The sequence below is a fragment of the Haliaeetus albicilla genome, chromosome W (genome assembly GCF_947461875.1).
Source record: "Haliaeetus albicilla chromosome W, bHalAlb1.1, whole genome shotgun sequence".
Classification (NCBI taxonomy): domain Eukaryota; kingdom Metazoa; phylum Chordata; class Aves; order Accipitriformes; family Accipitridae; genus Haliaeetus; species Haliaeetus albicilla.
In genome coordinates this window covers 44483461-44506067 of record NC_091515.1, presented here as the reverse complement: position 1 = coordinate 44506067, position 22607 = coordinate 44483461, and the positions used below count along the sequence as shown (strand labels likewise).

Here is a 22607-nt window from a genome sequence, read left to right as displayed (position 1 = left end):
TGGTATAATTTTCTACATATTTGGACTAGCACTATTCCACAATAAAACTTGTCTCTCCTTGTGATAGCTAACATAAGGATATTGAGTAATTTACAAGGGAACTGATCAAAAAAATTGTCTGGGCGGCTGTCTATTTTTGGGGGGGGGGGGGAGTGAGTTTCTTTTCTGATCTGGTCCTTGCAGAAATTAACCGAGACTAATAGTAGCTATGTACCATCGTAGCTAGACCAGTAACAGCATTGATGGCAGATAGATACATGTAAAATGCTGAAAAGATGGAAAAAAAGCTGAGAGCAACGTGCTATCCCAGAGCGCGCGCGCAACCGCCCCCCCCCGGTCAGCGCCCGCACCCGTCCCTTCACCTCCAGGCGGTTTACTTCTGCGACTACAACAAGCATCCCAGCCACTACCTGTCTTCTCGTGCTATTCCTTGCCTGGGGGAGGCTAACGCGCGGGGGGCGGTGCTGAGCACGCGCACTGAGCTGACTCCCTCCGCCCCGTGGCGGAAGTGAGCTAGCGTGCGTGCGACTGTTAGCCGTGGTTGTTATTAGGATGTCGGTTGCATGCGCTGTGTCTTGCAAAGCGCTGCTGTTGCGGCCCGGGAGCGAGAGGGACTCACTGATCAAGGTGATGCGCAGGGGGCTGCGACGAGGCGAGGTGGAGGTGCAGCTGCCGCGGCTAGGAGAGTGTGGGGGCGGCGAACGAGGGGCGGAGGCGATGGCACTTCTGAGCGACGAATGGCGGTGGCGGCCGTAGGAGTCGAAGGTGTTGGCGGCGGCCACGGTAGCTAGGGCGGAGGAGGAGCGGTTGGAGCGGGAGCATTTCCGGAGGATCATCAACGCGTTCCGATACTACGGGTAACTAAAATGTGCTGCCTCGCATCCGCGGCTATGTGGTCCAGTTCTGTGACGTAGTGTTGCCCTTTTAAGTCCTGAAAAACAGTAGTAGCTCCTACTGGCAAAGAAACGCACATGGTGTTTTGCGTAGTCGATTGTCGGGGAAATTTTTGAAAGACTTGTAAATTTGCAGAAGAAATAAGGTTGTCTGAAAGCACTGATGGATGCCATTTTGTTATAATTAGCTATCTAGGTGTTTCTTGAGTCACAAAAGTGTTAGATAGCCCTTTTAGGAATGAGATAAATGAAAGAGAAAAAAAAAAAAGAACTCAACCCCTGGCTTGCTACACGAATCTATAGAATGAAGGAGAAAACACAAGTAATTCAAATGGTGGAGGAAAAAACCAGACTTGGTTGAAAAAAATCCAATCCTTCATAGTATTTTGGGGAAAGGGAGGAGTTATTTTTTGCCTGGATCGGTTACACAATCAATTTCATTGTACTCATAGTTGAGGCTGTTAAAAGAAGGCAATTTAATGCCTTAGTGGGGCCACCAAAACTCCAGCATGGCCTGGCCTTGACTGTTATGATTCCTTCAGAAACAATTGATTTTGAGGATCCTGCTTTCAGGTGCCCCATTTCCACTCCACATTCCAGTTTTTCTGTAGCCAAAGGTTACCATGCTATTCAGCTGTTTTATCCCATTTAAACTGTATTTGTGAAATAATCTGGCTATTTTTATGGGTTTGCAGGTTGATTGTTTACTAAGTTGCGTCACTTTGTAGATTCATGTATTAGAGGTTGTGATCACCTGTGCTGGAAATGAGAGGCTGGGGATGGAGCTGTAAAACAGTGGTCCTCTTAAACTGACGTGTTGTTAAAAGAGTGGCAATATGGAAATAGAGCTTAAAAAAATCATTTTGCCTATAGAATTCTTGAGAACTCATTCTCTAGTAAGGAATTACGAAGTCTGACTATTTTCTGAGTTGAAAGAATTGGATAGTTGTAATTGGAGTAGCTTTGAGTGAATTCTTTCTGTTTATAACATATATTGCTGCTAAATATCTGAAGACTTTTAATATTTTTTGTTTGTTTGTTTGTTTTCTTCCTAGAACTAATATGCATGAACAGGTGAACAGAACAGAGAGACAGTTTAGATCTCTCCCAGATGACCAACAGTCTTCTTCCTCAATTCCTTCCTCACCTCGATAAGATTCGGAAGTGCATTGATCATAATCAAGAGATACTACAGACCATTGTCAATGGCTGCATTCATATGTTTGAAAACAAAGAATATGGAGATGTATGTTAAAATGAACTTTTTCATACTTCAAAACTAAATTCTGTACTCTTCAGGATTTTCTAGCTCTGCCCTGGTTACATTTTAAAGTTAATTTTTCAGTTGGCTATGTAGACCATAAATGGTATTGTATATCTTATTGTAGGTTATTGTATGTTATGGTGTCCTAAATTAGTTAAATTTTAGGTAGTCCAAGTATTTTGAATGTTAGCATTTGTAAAATTTAGTGCAATTTTTGCTCTGCTTATCTGCCTTTCAATGTGGCATCTAGAAAAAAAAAAAAATTGCACTCAGACTTAAAAGACTGTCAGTGATGGAAACTGAAGTCTTTTTTGGTATCTGCAGGCTAGGTACAGTTCTGGGCAGCTCTAGTGTAAGTTTTCCATGCTACATCAGTAACGTAGAGGGATCTCCCTCTTATGATGAGCAGTTCAGTCTCATTGCTAGCAAAGTCTGGATCCTTTCCTGAATAACTACTAGTTGTGCTCAGTTATGCTGTACCGTATGTTGGTTTTGTGATTTGGACCCTGGTCTCTTGGGGGCTGAACTGAGACCACCAAACTCAATCCATTTAACAGGGCTGGATTTGAGCCCTGGTCCCAGAAGTAAGAGGTAAGTACTTTGTCAATTAAAACTCCCAACAGCCCTAGTACCATGACTCTTTGTCTGTTTCTATTTTATGTTCTCTTTTTCAAGATTAAAGATACTTGGTGCATTTTTCATTATAATCCCCCCCCCGCTTTAATCAGGGAAGTGGGAAGATTACACCAGCTTCGATGTTTGACATGGATAAATTAAAATCAACTTTGAAACAATTTGTGGGAGACTGGAGTGAAGAGGGGAAGCCTGAGAGAGATTCCTGCTACCAGCCAATCATTAGTGAAATTGTAAAGATCTTTCCAAAAGAAAAATGGTAAATAGTATTTTAAGACTTACTTTAGTGTGGGCATACACTGTTGTACAAAAATAACAAAAGTTTTTCTGGAGTAAGAAAAGGCTTGGTTTTAAAAATACAGAAATTACTGTGAATGCTGTGGAATTCATTGTTTAATTGAGAAAGTTTGTTTTTAGTAGAAGGTATTGGAAAAGAGCAGAATCATAAACTTGACATGGAATTAAGCCAACAATAAAAACTTTTTTTTTTTTCTGTGGCTTGATATAACAGGGTCCATGATAACTTTTCAAGTAATAGTCTTCAGGAGGTTGTGGAGTTAAGCCAGTGGCGCTCAGCGAGTTAAAGTTTACAGGTTAGCAGACACTCAGAGTGCAGGTTCTGCAGATTAAGGGAAAGGCCCTTATGATAGCAGCAAGTATGAGTATTGCCCTTCTTGGTGGAAGGGGAAAGGAAGGAAGAAGACTCGTAACCCTCAGTGTAGTTTTATTGCACTTAAAATTTACAATACAAATGCTTAACTTTAGCCTTGATTTCAGATAATACAATGCAAGTCTTTTATGTGCACACATGCAACAGAGTTTTTACCTTTGTAATTGTATTAGCTTATTAAGAAACGCTACTAAAATAGTAGTTGTGGGGTTTTGTGCTGGTTTTGGCTGAGATAGAGTTAATTTTCTTCATAATAGCTTGTATGGTGCTGTGTTTTGGATTTGTGCTGGAAACAGTGTTGATAATACAGGGATGTTTTAGTTATTGCTGAGCAGTGCTTACACAGAGTCAAGGCCTTTTCTGCTTCTCACACTGCCCCGCCAGTGAGTAGGCTGGGGGTGTACAAGAAGCTGGGAGGAGACACATCTGGGACAGCTGACCCCAACTGACCAAAGGGATATTCCACACCATATGACGTCATGCTCAGCAATATAAAGATGGGGGAAGAAGAAGGAAGGGGGGGACATTCAGAGTGATGGCATTTGTCTTCCCAAGTAACCATTATGCCTGATGGAGCCCTGCTTTCCTGGAGATGGCTGAACATCTGCCTGCTGATGGGAAGTAGCGAATGAATTCCTTGTTTCGCTTTGCTTGTGCGCGTGGCTTTTGCTTTACCTATTAAACGGTCTTTATCTTAACCCATGAATTTTCTCACTTTTCTGATTCTCTCCCCCATCCCATTTGGTGGGGGAGTGAGCGAGCGGCTGTGTGGTGCTTAGTTGCCAGCTGGGGTTAAACCATGACAAGTTTTTAAGGTAACTAAGTAGAAGTATACCAGTAGAATCTAGGAAGAAATTATTGCTGCAAGAATTCTATAATGTTTTTGCTGTTTAGTCAGCCCGGTTATCATAAAGTACATTCCAGTTTAAATTTGATGCTCTTAAAATGGAAAAATTATCCAATGCTGTGTGTGTTTTGATGTCGCTTGTGAGCTTTGTACTCATAAGTGTAACAGGTCAGAGCTTAGATTTGATATTGCTGGGAGCTATTCTGGGTTTCCTTTGTTCTCAGTAATTAAGAATTCACTTGTACCAATTTGAAAATACCTTCCACTAGCCATCTCTTAATTTTGATGAGTGGCGATTGCTAGTGGTGGCAGAACATGGTGTGGATTTTGATATGGTCAAATGGACATGTCAGACGGATTGCTTGGTTTCTTTTGCTTTGGGCTAACTTATCTCAAGGTGGATGCATCACTTAAGATGTTTTATTTGGAGATGAATTTTTTGCAGTAAACTGAAAAATAAAACTTTAATGCCCTCCTTTCATGCGACACATTCAAGAATCTTCAATTGTAGAAAAAAACTACAGTAAGTTTAGTTTTTACACATTTAGGTAAAACAATTTTTTAAAAGAAATCTCCCTAGCTAGGAGATTACCTAGGAAAAGCACTGGAAATAGAGCTTCTTTCCTTTCTATGTCTGATAGTTTACATATAAACACTTGGTAACTGCCTCTTGGAAGATGTGATATTCAGCTGGATTTTGACCAAATGTAATCTTCATCTCTAAAACTGGTTTTGAATTTTGACTTCATGGAAATCCTCCTTTATTTCTTAGTTTGGCACTGTCCATCTATAATGCTTGGCTTTCAACGTCTTATATCAGGTATGCAACACAAGTTGGATTAAAAAATGGAGAAAGTGCATAATTTGTAAGATACAGTGTATTTCTTGTGCCTAACAGGACAAATCACTATTCTAAAAGCAAAACTTCAACTTCTGTAACTAAAAAGCATAACTTTACATAACTGTATTCAAGGAAATAATTATGAAGGTTTACAAGAAGTAATTCAAGAATTATTGCTTTTACTCTTACCTCATTGATCCTTCATAGAAAGTAGTAGTGCTATCTTTTTTTTTTTTATATACATATATATATACACACAGTTTGTCTAGGAGAAGATCACATTTCTTTTCAGATATATACCTTGTTTATTTCCAACCTTTTGTAATGTCACTAAATTACAGTAGTGTGTTTTATCCTGGCTAAAGCTGAAGACCACCTTAACCGTAGAGGATTGCAAAATAGTAATGCTCAAAAACCTGCCCATTTTTATCAGACTATTTGAAACAAGAAACAGAAGCATCTTAATTTCATTTTGCAAAGGCAGTGATGCTGCATAAATTCGCTTATTCACTCTTTAACCATTCCTCAATACTTTTTAATAGGTCTTCAGTGCTTAATAGCACCCTAGATGAGGTAAAAATGAATTAAATATTACAAATTATCTGCTGTACCTCTAGTGTAGATCTATAGGAGAGGTCATAGTTCTATTTTGAAGATTAAAATTATTACTTTCAGCAGTTCACGTTTTGGGGTTGTTTGGGGTTTTTTTTGTTAACTTTTTAAAGCTTTTGGTTATGAAGAAGTAACTGATCTAAAGTCTTAGAGATGTATGACTGAAGTTAGAAAGTTTTGACTTGTACATTTGAGATAAAGTTTATTGGTGATAAAACTTTAGATTGGTATGAGGAAACAGCATCCAGTAACAGGTTGTATGATTCTGAAGTCAACAGCTTTGTGCTACTTTACTAGGAATTTTGGTTTTGTTGTTTGTTGTCAGACACAACTAATGTGATACCACTTCTATCCCTGTTGCGATAGCTCTGAAATACCAGTTGGGTGGTTTTTGTCTCAGTTTAGAAGAGTCTCTGTTACAAGTTTGGGTTTCTGTTGAATGAAGTGTTTTGTATTCTAAAAATGTGTGTTGCATGTGTTATCTAATTAAAAGTTTAATAACTGTGATCATTATGGAGATGTGGTAGCACTTATGTAAAACCTCATGCATGCTCTCTTGCTTTTGCTCTCTCACTTTCTCTCTCATGCGCGTGTTCTCTCTCTCATTATTGTCCCCAGACGACTCTGTTTCCCAGGGTCCGCAAGCTAGAATAGAATAGTTACAGTTGGAAGGGACCTGCAACGATCATCCAGTCCAACTGCCTGACCACTTCAGGGCTGACCAAAACTTAAAGCATCTTATTAAGGGCATTGTCCAAATGCCTCTTAAACACTGACAGGCATGGGACATTGACCATCTCTAGGAAGCCTGTTCCAGTGTTTGACCACCCTCTCGGTAAAGAAATGTTTCCTAATATCAGGTCTAAACCTCACCTGGCGCAGCTTTGAACCATTCCCATGCATCCTGTCACTGGATACCAGGGAGAAGAGATCAGCACCTCCCTCTCCACTTCCCCTCCTCAGGAAGCTGTAGAGAGCAATGAGGTCACCCCTCAGCCTCCTTTTCTCCAAACTAGACAAACCCAGTGTCCTCAGCCGCTCCTCATAGGAAATGCCTTCCATCCTCGTCACCAGCTTTGTTGCCCTCCTCTGGATGCATTCAAGGACCATCCTTCTTAAATTGTGGGGCCCAGAACTGCACACAGTACTCAAGGTGAGGCCTCACCAACGCTAAATACAGCAGGATAATGAATGACCTCTTTTGACTGGCTGGTTATACTGTGTTTGATGCACCCCAGGATGCAGTTTGCCCTCTTGGCTGCCAGGGCATGCTGCTGACTCCTATTGAGCCTGCTGTCAACCAGCACCCCCAGATCCCTTTCTCTCCTTAGGAGTACACTACCTCTTTGAGGCAAGAAGCATCAACAGTTCAGGAGTACCTGTTCTCTTTGTGTGTTGTGAGGCTTACTGTTGGTGTCATCTCAACCTTGTGGAAGAGGTAACTTGCCTGCCAGGGAAGGCTGGCTGGCCAAGCTGGTTTTTTTTAATTATTTTTTTTTTTTGGTTTGTTGTTTTTTGTGGTGTGTTTGGGGGGGGGTGTGGTTTTTTTGGTTTTTAAAATTTGTATTACTATTTTTATTTTAAGTTTTGGTAGGGAGCTGTTGCCTCAGTTTGAAGGGATGCATGGACAGGGCCTGAACTGACAATAATGAAGTTATTTTGGCTGTTGTGTATATGGTGGGTGCAAAGTATTTTTTTTTTCCTATGGAGAGGACTGGCTGTGTGTGGGCATGTGGGAAGACAGCCTGTCTATGGAGTCTCAAAGTGCGGTTTTGCATTTATTTAGAGTTTTCTTCTGTAGTGCAAAGTGCTGAAGTGTCCTGAGGCGATGAAATTCTTGGAGGAAAAAATGTATTGCTGGCAATTGGTAATGAAAACAGGTTTGCTTAGATATATTTTGTATTAAAAGTGACGGAGAAATAAATACCCTAAGTTTAAAACTGTCAGCACAAGTCACCTTTTATTTTAATGGCTTCATCAGAATTGTTTCTAATTTATATCACTTGTATTGCTTCCATGCACTGGAATTGTGAAAAAGGAATAGAAATTTTTGAAACTGTCCAAATACATTTTGCTACTATGTTATAGCTCCATGCACGCAGATATTGTATTGTTGCTATTCTCTGCAAGATCAGCCTGTATCAGTTCTGTGGGTATACAAGGAATAAGAAAGGAAATGATGGAATGTTTTATATGCTTGTGCTCTTGGGATGCAAGCAATGGTTGAAAGCAGCTGTAAATTAGAACAGTCTTGCGAGTAGGTTCTACTGTTGTTTTGTGTTTCAGTCCAGTCTCCTGACAAGACTGTCATTCAAAAATAAAAAAGGTAAAAGCTGTTTCTGGTTCCCATTCCTCTTCAGAAATAATTCTTTCTTTCTGTTTAGCACAGAATATGTGAGTAGGCTGGACAAAGCAGTTCAAGTGAAGTCCCATGAGATAAAGGTCTTCCTGAAGAAGCAATAGATTTCCTGCATTACTCATTGAAATTTCATCATGTATTTCATGTCACAGTCTTTCTAGAATTGTTTGCATTCTTGATTAAGCCTTCGGAATTTCTTTGGTCTGAATGAACCATGAACACTGTTTTCTGTAGGAAAGAATAGTAAAATGTGTATTATTTTTTTTTCTTGATGAAATGTGACTAAGCGTTTTTATGGGTAAGTGTAAAGTTGGAAAACTAGGTGAGTGTACTGAGGGGGATTACTTTACATTTTCTTGTCCAAAAGGAACTAAAGAAACAAACCTTTATGATAGTTGATATTATTCCATAGCCAAGAAATGTTTAGGTATTTTCTCCAAACACTTTATTAACTTGGCCTCTGGAACCAGCTATAGCTTGAAATTTAAACCTTAACACCTGTCCTGGGTTCAGCTGGGATAGAGTTAATTTTTACAGGAACCTGGGAGGTGGGGGGCACAGCCGGGGCAGCTGACCTGAACTGGCCAAGGAGCTATTCCATACCATGTGCCATCATGCTCAGTATATAAATGGGGGGGGCGGCGGCTTTTGGTGGGGGAAGTGGCGGAGCGTCGGGTCCCGGGTGGTGAGCAGTTGCACTGTGCATCACTCTTTTTGTATACTCTTTCATTAGTACCGTTGTTGTTGTTGTAACTTCTCTTTTTGTGTTGGCCCAGTAAACTGTCCTTATCTCAACCCTCGAGGTTCCGGGTTTTTTCCCTTTTCTCCTTTCTGATTCTCCTCCCCATCCCACCGGAGGGGGGCGGGAGGAGTGAGCGAGCGGCCGCGTGGTCCTTTGTTACCGGCTGGGCTGAAACCACGACAACACCTTTAAAAGTAATGCGAGAGAACTTTATACCAATCAAAGTAAAGGTATGTATGACTAGAGTCACTGAAGCTCCACCTAAAAGGAAAAATAGGATAAAAAGGCCCAAAGAGAGGGGGACCATTAGGGAAGGCACCATCACAGACAAGTCGGGAGGACATCGCTGACTTCTGGCATCAGTCAATGGGCTGAACCTCTCTTCCCCCCCATAGGGATGCCTATTGGGTGAGATTTGAACCCTTGGTTATACCGAGTGCTTCCCCAGGAAATTTAGAAGTCTCTATAGAGTTTTTTCCATAATTTAGTGTGCCTGTAGTCGACTGTATTATTATTTGCACATGCTTTGCAGACAGTGTCTTTATCACCGGCAATCCAAAAGAACCTGTACTGTTGCTTTAATAAACTGCACTGCTCATTAATTAGTCGTGATAGTTCATTAGTGCAACCAAACTCCCTAAGTCTGGTAATTCTCGTGCATTGAACATGGCTAAGCCGAGAGTGCAGTACGCTATTAAGTGCATCTGTCATCATGATAATTCAGCATATTGAACGCCCCCATCTGTTGGGGGTGGGGTGTTATATTTTTGGAATCATGACGCATGCTTGTCTACTGGTTATCGGACCCACTTTCTGATCACTGAGGACCTCAGCAAGCATATAAAGCAGCAAGAGGCACTGAAAGGTTCACATCTGTAGCAGAGTAGCTTTTGAGGCAGTATTTGCTTTTTAAAAAGCAAAAACAACAACCCCCCCCAAACAGCTGACATGAAGTGTCTGAAAGGACTGAACTAAAGAATTGCCTGAATCACTGATGTGCTGAGGTTCAAGCAGTGTCCCATCAAACTCATCCTATGGGGTATAGGTTAGCTATCCATGTCTTAGCACAGAAAGTAATAAAAACCATGGCAGTTTTCTTTTAGCATCTGCTCTGACTGCATTAAATTTTTATTCCAGAAGATGTAGTGACTGAGATGTCTTTAATTATGTTGCTTCATTTAGGGGTTAGAAGAAAGGGATTAACTGAATCAAAGCAAAATTCAAGGTTACTATCTTTTGAGAGAATGCAATTATTTTGTCTGAAAATGCCTTTGCATCCTGTCTAGTTTCTTCTTTCTGACAGTTTCATTTGGATTTCTCATGTTCTTTTTCTTCCCCAGTAAGACAAATTCTGACCTTATGGTGCCAGTCTCCTGAACTCCTCCCAAGAAATGAGGGGATTCGGCTGTTTGCTGATGCAAGCTTATTTACAGATGTAGCCTACCTAGTATTTGTTTCTCCTCTTGTTGCTTGGGAGGCCACTAATGCTTGGATAATGTCAGATTTGGGTTTCCAGTCATTCAACAAGAATGACTGATGTTTCAGTTTTGAAACATTCCTGTTTTAAATCTACTGGGAGGTAGGTTCTAATTCTGATGCTATCTGACCTGCTTGTTCTTTACCAGCTTTTCTTTTTCTTGCAGATTCGATGGAAATACATGATAGTAGATGAAGGCCATCGAATGAAGAATCATCACTGCAAGCTGACTCAGGTCTTGAACACTCATTATGTGGCCCCTAGGAGGATACTGTTGACTGGGACTCCACTTCAGAACAAATTGCCTGAACTCTGGGCTCTTCTCAACTTCCTCCTCCCTACCATTTTCAAGAGCTGCAGCACCTTTGAACAGTGGTTCAATGCTCCATTTGCCATGACTGGAGAAAGGGTACTGCAACAGTTTGCTTAAAGTTCATTAGAAACAAACCATTAGGATGGAAACAGAATGGAGGCCATGTTGTATGAATAGTCTTTGAACTCTCCTTTGTGCTCAGAGAATTAGCATACTTAAAAGCCACCTTTATTACAGCTTTAAAAGTCTTCATTAAAGTGTCTCTTTCTGGACTCTGAGTCAATTTAGTTGTAACATAACATTTACTGCAAACATTTATAATGAGAAATAATAATTTACCTAATCACAAAGACATTACATAACACACTGAGTTGCCTTGTTGTGACCTTTATAAACTTTTGTAAGTGGACTTAAATGAGGAAGAGACTATCCTGATCATCCGTCGTCTCCACAAAGTGCTCCGGCCCTTTTTGCTAAGGAGACTGAAAAAAGAAGTTGAGTCTCAACTGCCAGAAAAGGTTTGCAATAGAAAGGGGGTTTATACTTTTTTTTTAGCACTATATAATATTGGGTTTTGAGATACATCCTAGATAAAAGGACTTATTAAGTCTTGGTTGTTGTGGTTTGTGTTTTTAACTCTGCAAAGAAGAAATACTGGCCACTGAGGAATCCTGATTTCTGCATTCTTGGTCTTAATCCTCAGTCCTACAGCTTTAATTCTGTATGTAGCCACCCAAGGTTTATATAAGACATACAGCTTGTTTCCATAGTATTTGGTTTCAAGGCATTAATGAATGCCAGTCATACCCTGAGAGTCATATTGTGCCACTCATGCACTGAGAAGAAACTTTGTTCACTGAATTGTTTCACTGAAACTCCTAAAGGACTGTGTGACATTCATAAAGTTAGGAGAATTTTAGTTAACTTTTCAGGACTCTTGAGTTGTGTGAAGTATTTTGTTTGGCTTGTATATGTGTCTTAACCAGTTTGTGCATCTCAGAATGTAAAATTCAACACTGATTTGAAAGACCACTATTTTAATTTCCAGGCATCTCACTCGACCCACACCCCTGCCCTCCTTTGTGATTTTGAGCCTCCTTCCCCTTTTGCATTTCCCCCTAAACCCACAAAAACATAGCCAAAAATGAAAATTGAAGGCAGGTTGGGGTGACATTTGATACTTAAACCTGCTGGGTTAAAACCGTAACAAAAATCAAGTTATTGTTACATGTGAGTTGTGAGATTGTATTTACGTTGAATGAATGAAGAGTTCTTTATCTGCATTTAAAAAAAGTCTTCTAATTAGAATCATAGAATCATTTAGGTTGGAAAAGACCTTCAAGATCATCGAGTCCAACCATCAACCATGTCCACTAAACCATGCCCTGAAGTACCCCATCTACTTGCTTTTTGAATACCTCCAGGGATGGTGACTCAACCACTTCCCTGGGCAGCCCATTCCAATGTCTGACAACACTCTCAGTAAAAAATTTTTTCCTAATATCTAACCTAAATCTCCCTTGCTGCAACTTGAGGCCATTTCCTCTTGTCCTATCTCCAGCCACCTGACAGAAGAGACCAGCACCCACCTCACTACAACCCCCCTTCAGGTAGTTGTAGAGAGTGATAAGGTCTCCCCTCAGCTTCCTCTTCTCTAGACTAAACAGCCCCAGCTCCCTCAGCTGCTCCTCATAAGACTTATGCTCTAATTAAAGACCTAAAAATTTAGAATGTTATGAAGACTGTTGCTATTTTGACCCTCTGTTTCCCCAAATGTCATATTCACGATAGCCTTCTATGTAGCATTTATTTGAGCTTGAAACATAGATCTGAAAATGTTGTCTGACATTCTACGAGGAAAATCTCATTACTGAAATTTTTATTGCATTTCAAATTTCTGCCCTGTATTTGATAGAACAATGAAGAGTCATGGGAGAAAAAGAATTTATAAGTTGAATATGTACTGTTACTTAGTGGAGCACTTCTTACATTTCTGTCCCCCTGTTTTCAAAACAAAGCATGTCTGACTTGAAGCATCAGACTTTTTGACCAAAGTCTGTTGGTGACAGTTCTAGCTGCTCTGACAGGCCCCTGATAAAGATGCTAAGTAGATGTTCATGTTTCTTACCTGTGAGCTCATCCTCCTGTGCTTCTGAGATGAAAATAACCTACTGATTTTTTAATCATAAAATCATATAAGTTAGAAAGGACCTCTGGAGGTCTCTAATACAACCTCCTGCTCAGAGCAGGTCACTCAGGACCTTGTCTAGTTGAGTTTTGAATATCTCTGAGGATGGAGATCCCACAGCCTCTCTGGGTCCCTGTTCTGTTTGACCACCCTCATGGGGAAATTTTTTCTTTATATCTAATCAGAATTTCTCACTTTCCAACTTGTGACCATTGCCACTTGTCCTTGTGCTGAATGTTTCCAAGCAGAGTCTGGCCCATTAGGTAGTTAAAGAAAGCAATAAGGTCTCCTGAGCCTTCTCTTCTCCAGGCTGAACAAGTCCTGCTCCCTCAAACTCTCCTCATGTCATGTGCTCCAGCCCTCTGTCCATTTTGGTGGCCCTCTGCTGGGCTTGCTCCAGTATGTCCATGTCTGTTGTGTAGTGGGGAGACAAAAGCTGAGCACAGTACTCCAGATGTGGCCTCACCAGTGCTCAATAGAGGGGAAGGATTGCTTTCCTTGATCTGGTGGCTGCACTTTTTCTAATAAAGCCTAGGATGCTGTTGGTCGTCTTTGCTGCAAGGGCACATCGCTGGCTCATGTTCAACTTTTTGTCCACCAGGACTCCAAGGTCCTTCTCTGCAAAGCTGCTGCCTAGCCAGTTGGTCCCCAGAGTATATTGGCATTATTCTATCCCCAGTGCAGGACTTGGCATTTCCCTTTGTTGAACTTCATGAGGTTCCTGTCAGCCCATTTTTCCAGCCTGTCCAGGTCCCTCTGACCTACAGCATATTGAGCACTCCCCCCTCCAATTTGGTGTCATCCACAAACTTGCTGAGAGTGCACTCTGTCCCATCATCCAGATCATTCATAAAGACATTAAACAGTATTGGCCAAGTATTGACCCTTAAGGGACACCACTGATAACTGGTTGCAAGTTGGACTACTACTGAGTAGTGGTACTGGATTTGTACCCTTTGAGCCTGGCAATCCAGCCAAATTTCCACCCACTTTATTGTCCACTTATCCAGTCCATATCTCACTAGTTTGGTTATAACAATACTATGGAAGACCATGTCAAAGGCCTTACTAAAATCAAGGTAAACAAGATCCACTGCTCTCCCCTTGTCTACACAGCCAGTTATCTCATCATAGAGGGCAATCAGTCAGGCATGATTTCCCCTTGATAAATCTATGCTGGCTGTTGCCAGTCACCTTCTTGTCCTTCATGTACTTGGAAATGTCTTTGAGAAGGATTTGTTCCATAAGCTTCCCAGAGACGGTGGTGAGGTTGGCTGGCATGTAATTCCCTGGATTCCCCTTCTTGCCCTTCTTGAAAATGGGTGTGACATTTGCTTTTACCAGGCATTCAGAACCTCCCCCAATCAACATGACCTTTCAAAGATGATAGAGAATGACCTCACAATGACATCAGCCAACTCCTTTTGCTGCCTTAGATGAATCCCATCTGGTCCTATGGACTTGTATATAGCCAAACTGGTTTAAGTGGTCTCTAACTGTGTTTTCCTCTACTATGAGTAATGCTTCACTCCCCCAGACTCTGCCATTAGGCTCAGGGACCTGTGAGGCCTGAGGACAAGCCTTTACCAGTGAAAACTGGAGCAAAAAAAGGCACTGAGTACATCAGTCGTCATTCCTGTGTCCTTTGGCACTAGGTCCCTTGCCCCATTGAGCAGTGGGCCTCTGTTTTCCTTAGCCTTCCTTTTAATGCCAGCATACCTATAGAAGCCCTTCTTGTCGTTCTCTAGTTCCAACTTGAGCTGAGCTTAGGCTTTCCTAACTTCATCCCTGCACTCCTGGGCAATGTCTCTATTCCTTTCAGGTAGCCCATGTCTGTCTCCACCTTCTGTGTGCTTCCTTTTTTGCATTTGAGCTCAGTCATGTGTTCCCTGTTCATCCACACTGACCTTCTGCCATGCTTGCTCAACTTCTTCCACGTCATAAGAAACAACTTCTGCTCTGAGGACACTGTCCTTGAAGATTATCCACCTCTCGTTGGCCCCATTGCCCTCCAGAGCAGTCTCTCATGAGATCCTGCCAAGGAGATACCTGAACAAGCTGAAAACTGCTCTCCTGAAGTGCAGGGCTGTGATTCCATTTGTCTTGCTCGCTTCTCTCAGGATCCTAAACTCCACAATTTCATGGTTACTGCGGCCAGTGCAGCCCTCAGCCTTCACATCTTTGAGCAGTTCTTCTCTGTGTATGACTATCAAGTCCAGCAGAGCATGTCCCCCATGAGCTGTGTAAAGAAGGCTTCATGTGTTTCCTTTTGTTGATCAGAAAGCCTGTAGCAGATGCCTACCACAATAGCACCTGCACTGGTTTGTCCTCTGATCCTTACTCATAAGCTCTTAACTGGCACATCACCCGCTCCAAGGCAAAGCTCTGTGCATTTGAGCCCCTCCTGTGCATAGGGCACAATCCCCTATCCTCACCTTCCCAGTCTGTCTTTCCTGAAGAGCCTGTACCCATCCATGGCAGCACTCCAATCATGTGAGATATATCTCCCACATCTCTCTAATCCCAATGAGATCAGAGTTTTGCAAATGTGCATGGACTTATAATTCCTCCTGTTTGTTGCCCATGCTGTGTGCATTTGTGTACAGGCACTTGAGATGGGCCCCCAGTCGTGCTGCTTTCATAGGGGAAGCACAAGAACCTCCCAAGTCGTGCTGTCTCCCAGACACTTCACTGCCCCCATGCCTTTGCTTTTCTTCAGTTAATGACAATCCTTCCCTGATGTACCTAGTTGAAAGCTTTCCTCACTAGGTTAATGAAATTGTTAGCAAAGATGCTCTTTATTTAGTTTGTTGCAGAATAACTGGAATTACAATTTAGATCAAGTCAGAACAGCAGCAGTTTATTACTATAGCTATAGGAGAGAACACAAAGCAGCAGTGACAGACTCTGCCGATATGAACTCTGCCCAAATGGGGCAGTTACAGAGTTTATATACCTTTGGGTTATACAACTCGTTCTTCACCAAACCATGTCAGAGAAACAGGACTATAGTAAATTGCAACAAAGAGTGGTAACGTACATTACTTCATATAGGGAGGCTCCAAATAGTCAGATAAGGAAGCTCTAGACAGGACCTCTTTTTTACAAATAATTCCCTCCTTTGTTAATTAAATTGTGCTGACTTGGTGAGGCTGTTAGGTCATGCTGACATGTATTTCTTAATTAGTGAGGCCTCCTGTTGTGGTTTAACCCCAGCCAGCAACTAAGCACCACACAGCCGTTCACTCACTGCCCCCCACCACCCAGTGGGATGGGGGAGAAAATCAGGAAAAGAAAACTCGTGGGTTGAGATAAGAACGGTTTAATAGAACAGAAAAGAAGAAACTAATAATGATAATGATAACACTAATAAAATGACAACAGCAATAATAAAAGGATTGGAATATACAAGTGATGCACAGTGCAATTGCTCAACACCCACCGATCGACACCCAGTTAGTCCCCAAGCGGCAATCCCCCCACCCCCACTCCCCCCAGTTTATATACAAGACATGACATCACATGGTATGGAATACCCCATTGGCCAGTTTGGGTCAGCTGCCCTGGCTGTGTCCCCTCCCAGCTTCTTGTACCCCTCCAGCTTTCTTGCTGGCTGGGCATGAGAAGCTGAAAAATCCTTGACTGTAGTCTAAACACTACTGAGCAACAACTGAAAACATCAGTGTTATCAACATTCTTCTCATACCTAACTCAAAAACATAGCACTGTACCAGCTACTAGGAAGACAGTTAACTCTATCCCAGCCAAAACCAGGACACCTCCAAAGGCCTATGAAGTGTTAAATATAACTGTTAACTTCCACAAGTTTATTTATGAAACATTAAGCATCTTGCTCTTTTTTCTTTTAATCACTTCTTGCATTATTTGTCACCAATCTGGCTTCATTATGTGACTATTTTCATTTTAGCCTAGTTATTAAAGGCAGTGGAGTATACAGGCCTGGCAGTCGAAAAAATGTGTGTTAAATTGGTACATGAAAACTTTTCTTGTGTTACTGGACTTAAGGGTGGTGTGCAGTCAAAACATTCTGAAACTAACTTATTTTAATCATATTTAACAAGAAGTCAAAATTAATTTGGTGTTCATACTCTACTTCATTAGTTCCCCCTTTTTTTTAGTAGATATTGAGAAACAAAATAGCATGTTTCCATCCCCACATTGGCAAGTAGAATGCTACTTAGGACTGTAAGTGATGTTATTTATTTTGTGCCAGGTTGTGATTGATGCTTTGGAGGTATAATAAATTTCACAGGTTATTAGCCATTCAATCTTTCGACAGTTGGTTAAAATTATAAGAGAGAAACAGGAAAGAATAATTCCTTTTTTATATGTTTGATAAAACAGCACTGAATTTACAGTCACGCCCTTAGAATCTATGTGTCTTGTAGTAATCATAAATCCCACAGTTAATCTTTTCAAATAGTCATTATTATGCTTGCAAGTGGATTGCAACTTGTTTAAAGGTGCTGTTATGATGAGGATCAAAGAAATATAGGTTTTGTTTTATTTGTTTAGGAGGGCAAGAACTTGGAATTAAAATCATAGTGAAATGATTATATCTTGGTAAAACTTGACACTGTATTTGTTAATTGTGTTTTTACACTAGGTTGAATATGTAATCAAATGTGACATGTCAGCTCTTCAGAAGATTCTGTACCGCCACATGCAAGCCAAGGGAATCCTTCTCACAGATGGTTCTGAGAAAGACAAGAAGGTACAAAGGGGAAACTAGAACACTTACAGAACAATAGATCATGATCATGTGTTAACTACATTACTTCTTTTTTAAAAAAAAATGAATAAGTAGGTTCTTACCACAGATATCCTTGAAGAAAGAAATCTCAATTAGACATGTTTGTGTTTTAAGACAGTAGTTTGTGCTCTCCATTCATAAGGTAAAAATATGCTGAGTTTAATCCAATAAAAAATCTGACTAGTTGGGATTGTGGCAGCACTGACTACTACCGAGTGTTCATCTTTTCTCTGAGAGCCATTATTAAGCACAAATCTTGTTTTGGCCAGCTAGATTATGAGTGCCTCTGTTCATACATTCAAAAAACATCTGTTCATGCAAAAAAGTGTTAAAAGAAAAATAAGATTCAAAGTAAGTCATGCAGTCATACATTGGAATATGCCAAAATAAATGTTGACTTTTCTATCTTAGGACTTTGGCACGTGGTCAAGTTATTGTAGAGAAGACAAGTAGCCATGCATCAGCTTGTCTGTAAATACATGTTTTACATTGCAATAGATGTGAGGTAGGTTGGATTTATCGTGAGATTCCTCAGACTAAGATCATGTAGGCACTTAACACAGAGCAACAAACATGAACCAGCAATGTGCCCTTGCTGCGAAGAGGGCCAATGGTATCCTGGGCTGCATTAATAGGAGTGTTGCCAGCAGGTCGAGGGGAGTGATCCTTCCCCTCTATTCAACACTGGTGAGGCCACACCTGGAGTGCTGTGTCCAGTTCTGGGCTCCCCAGTGCAAGAGATAGAGCTACTGGAGAGAGTCCAGTGAAGGGCCATGAAGATGATGAAGGGACTGGAGCATCTCTCCTTTGAGGAAAGGCTGAGAGAGCTGGGACTGTTCAGCCTGGAGAAGGCTCAGGGGGGATCTTATCAATGTGTATAAATACCTGAAGGGAGGATGCAAAGAGGACAGAGCCAGGCTCTTTTCAGTGGTGCCCAGTGACAGGATGAGGCAATGGGCACAAGCTGAAACACAGGAGGTTCCATGTGAACATCAGGAAATACTTTTTTACTGTGAGAGTGACTGAGCACTGAAACAGGTTTCCCAGAGAGGTTGTGGAGTCACCCTCCTTGGAGATATTCAAAAGCTGTTTGTACATAGTCCTTGACAGCCTGCTCTAGGTGGCCCTGCTTGAGCAGGGGGGTTGGACCAGATGACCTCCTGAGGTCCCTTCCAACCTCAACCATTCTGTGGTTCTGAGCAGCTGGTGTGTAACAGCTGGTGTGTGCACCAGTCCCATATATTGGCCCCATTATATGTGTTTTCATGATACAATATGATTGCATACTATTTTTCCACCTGCTTCCTGCCAATTTCATTGTCACAATGGATGACATTTTTGTTCAATATCTTATTTTGTTTTAACCTCTATTCGGTGTGGTCTGATGTGTTATTTACTGTTGAGTATTCAAACCCCGCTCTAAAAACAAAGTTAGTCCTTTCCTCATTGGATCTTCTATGACAGTTATCTCTATATAGGTTCTGAGTACTTTGCAAACATCAGTTTAATTTCTTTTGTTGTATTTTTAATGTAATTTTTCAGCTACCATTTTTTTAAGCCTTAGAAAATGTCATTTGACACATTTACATCCAAAGGAGGTCATCAGAATGATTGGAAGTTTAGAAGCACTACAGAGACCTATGCTAGAGATTTGAGTTACCTGAATAACTGATAGTAGTTGCCTTTTACAATGCAACGTTTGATGTGGTTGAGGGTTTAATACATATTTGATGACAGAAGAGCAGTGAGACTGGGGAGTCTTCAGTTTGCTCTAAGATCTGGAGAGAGGGTACTTGAATGGATGTTGTCCCTCCTGCTCATCTCCCCCTATTCCTGACCTGAGTGTGATGCCTTTTACCATAATCACTTTGACTGGTCCATCTCCAGTCTATTTTCTTCCTCATCCCAACGTCTTCTGCTAGTTCAGTTCTCTGTGCCTAACTAGGCCCAGTTTCCTGGCACAGCCATTCCTGTTGCCCTTCCTCTGACTCAAGATTTGTGTGCAGTCACCTTACTCAACTAAACAGAGGTCAGCCATCTCTATGCTCTCATTCCCTGTTCCCTGTCCACCTCAGCAGGTTTATGTCCACCTCAACGTTGTCTATCTTACATCCTGTTCCTTGTTCTAACTTCCCCCCACCCCCCCAATTTAATTTTGCATCCCAGCCTTCTGCTTACCTCTCTCTCTGATTTCTCTTGGTCACTAGTTCAGAATCTTCTCTCTGCTTTTTCTTCCTTGCTTCCCTGCCCAGCTCTTTGCCTTAAGCAGTTCTAATTGCCTCTGCTGTCCTCTAGCTTTCTAGTCTCTTTGGCCAGAACATTGCAATCTCAACTCCCTCATACTCATAGGTCCAATTTTTCCCCATCCTCCAACTTTTTTCTTTTCTGTAAGTAATTCATCAGGTTTTCTTATTCATGCTTCCTGGTGCCAGCAGAAGGAGGTGGTGGTCATTGAGAGCTCTTGACTTTGAAGATCCAATAACTATGGTTTTAGGGAAAACTCTGCAGCTCTGCCTTGCAATCTGCTCAAACTAGAGAGAATTCATTAGGATGCAAAGCTCTAGTAAACATTTCATAAACAAATGCAAACTGCAGTTTGGAGCAAATTGAGATAGACTTTCAAGGGATCAACAGCAGACTTTGACATGTAGACTACCCCCAATCAAATGTCAGTTCCCTTCCAAAGATGAATTTACCAGGAATATAAAATGATCACATAATGTAATTTTTCCTAATCTCACTCTTGGAAATGTCTGAATTGTTTTGGCTGATATAGTTTAAAATAACTTCACCTGAGTGACATAGTGAGTTTGGAAATTGTACCAACTTTGGTAACAGTTTCACAAAGTTATAGCAAATCAAAATGGGACCTTAAATTGAGAAGTGTTAGTCAATCTTAATATGGCGTTACCAAATGTATTCATCAGTGATAATTAGATTGTAACCATCCCGGCTTAGTGGAACACCTGATAATATTTTACTGTTTACAATTTACATGGTTTCATAAATAAGCAGTAGAAATAAGCAGTAAGTGCTTATTGTGACTGCTATAGACAGATACGAGATGTAGTACACTTTCCAGGTTACTTGGAAGTCTTTGATCTCCTTGTCTTTTTGGATCATCTTCATGATATTTTAATTTGAGCAGCCAGATAACTGCACCTTATTTCGTAGCTTCAAATATTTTTTATTTCATGGTGATATGGTATTCTGCTTTGGGGTAGAAGTATTTTTTATGTCTCCTTTTGAAATTGAGTTTCAAAAGTTTCATTAACAAACTAGGAAATGGGTTTCATAATATGATTTGTGTTGTTTGTTTCCCTAGGGAAAAGGTGGGGCAAAAACTCTTATGAACACAATCATGCAATTGAGAAAGATATGCAATCACCCGTATATGTTTCAACATATTGAGGTAAGTCTGTTATGTTTGATTTTGGGGGCCTTTTTTATTCAGGTGGCTAACATATTCAAAAACTGCTAGTGCAAGAGGGAACATCTTTGGCAACAACACTTGTGCTGGAAAGAACACATTTGAGAAACACTCATTCCATTCCTCTGTATAAGTGAAGAAATGGAGCAGTCACCAGATTTTTATCCGCAGTTTTAAATTCTCTTTTACAGCATTTGTTCTTTTTGAGGCACTATCTTTAAAAAATATAGTTTTCTGAGTTTAAGATATTCCATATCAACTTGCCACTACCTGTGCTTAAAATAAAACTAAATTTTAAAATAGAGATATCAGTTTAAAATGCCATATAGTAGAACCTTGTTATCCAGCAGACTGCTAATCCTTTAGAATATCTATCAAAAATTGCCCCCCCTCCATACCCCTCCTTTTTTTCAGCAAAGATTTGTTTACTGCATAGCATTTCTCATTACTGAGCTAAAGCTAACTAAAATGTAGCTACAATATACAAAGAAATTAACAAGTATCTCCTGTGGTGTATTATTATGTTTTTTATCATTTGCTCACTTGCTTATTAACTCATGAAATTCAGTATTTTGCAAATGGGTCTCCCAGTAATCAGTGCAAATTAAGTTCTACTGTATTTGTAATCTGGTAAAAAGCATACAGAGGGAAATTATTCCTACAAGCCATGCATTTTAAATAAAGCAGTAGCAGGAAAACATTAGAGTACTTGTGCCACAAGGCAAATTCCAAGGGTATGAGTGTAATGGGACTCAAACCCAATTCATATAATTTCTTGATATAGGGATGCATAATTTTTGCCACTGTATAGACTGTGTCTAATATTCTGTTTATTGCTTATAATTCTGCAGGAATCCTTCGCTGAACATTTAGGCTACTCAAATGGTGTCATCAATGGGTAAATCTTTATCTTCTTCATATATGTTGTAATGAAACTATTATATCATATCTTGTTTCCAAAAGCTATATGTTCTCAAAAACTAAGTAGTTTCTAAGATAAATCTAATCAGCTATAGAAATAACATGCTTTAGAAGGAACCTAACCAGCTTAAAACTCTTCCCATAGTCCCCCAGCCTAAGGGACTGCTTCTTACTTCAAGGGATGTTTCTTCTCCAAATTGGCAGTTTAAAGTTGCTTTTATAGTTGGATGGTAATTAGAATCTTCTGGACTCCAGTCTTGTCCTTGACTGATGCTGAAGCCCTGCTGAGTGACTAATATCAAAGCAAAAAAGTTTTTATCTAATTTAAAGTAGTCTCGTGCTTTGAAAAGAAGCATTCAGTTAAAGCAGAGAATGGTTAGGAGAATTCTGAAGATGGATTTCCATTATTTTCATTAACATCTTACCAAGATATAGGACCCTTTCTTTCATAAAGCTTCCAGTCCTTGGACAATGACTGAACATAGAAATGATTGCTGGTTCTTCAGAAAGCTTTTATTCCTGTTGTAACAAGAGTCTTTTTTCTTTTTTCTTTCCCATCGCATAAGGAATAGTTATGGTGGTCACATGCAGGATTCTTGTTTATTTACTGATAACTGCACACTAGTCCTTGCTAAATTAGGGA

At 40.6% G+C, this 22607-nt stretch overlaps 1 pseudogene; it reads left to right on the top strand.

Moving 5' to 3' along the window:
• Nucleotides 1–516: 516 nt before the first annotated feature.
• Nucleotides 517–3282, top strand: LOC138683330 (carnosine N-methyltransferase-like; annotated as a pseudogene).
• The last annotated feature ends 19325 nt before the right edge of the window (nt 3283–22607 follow it).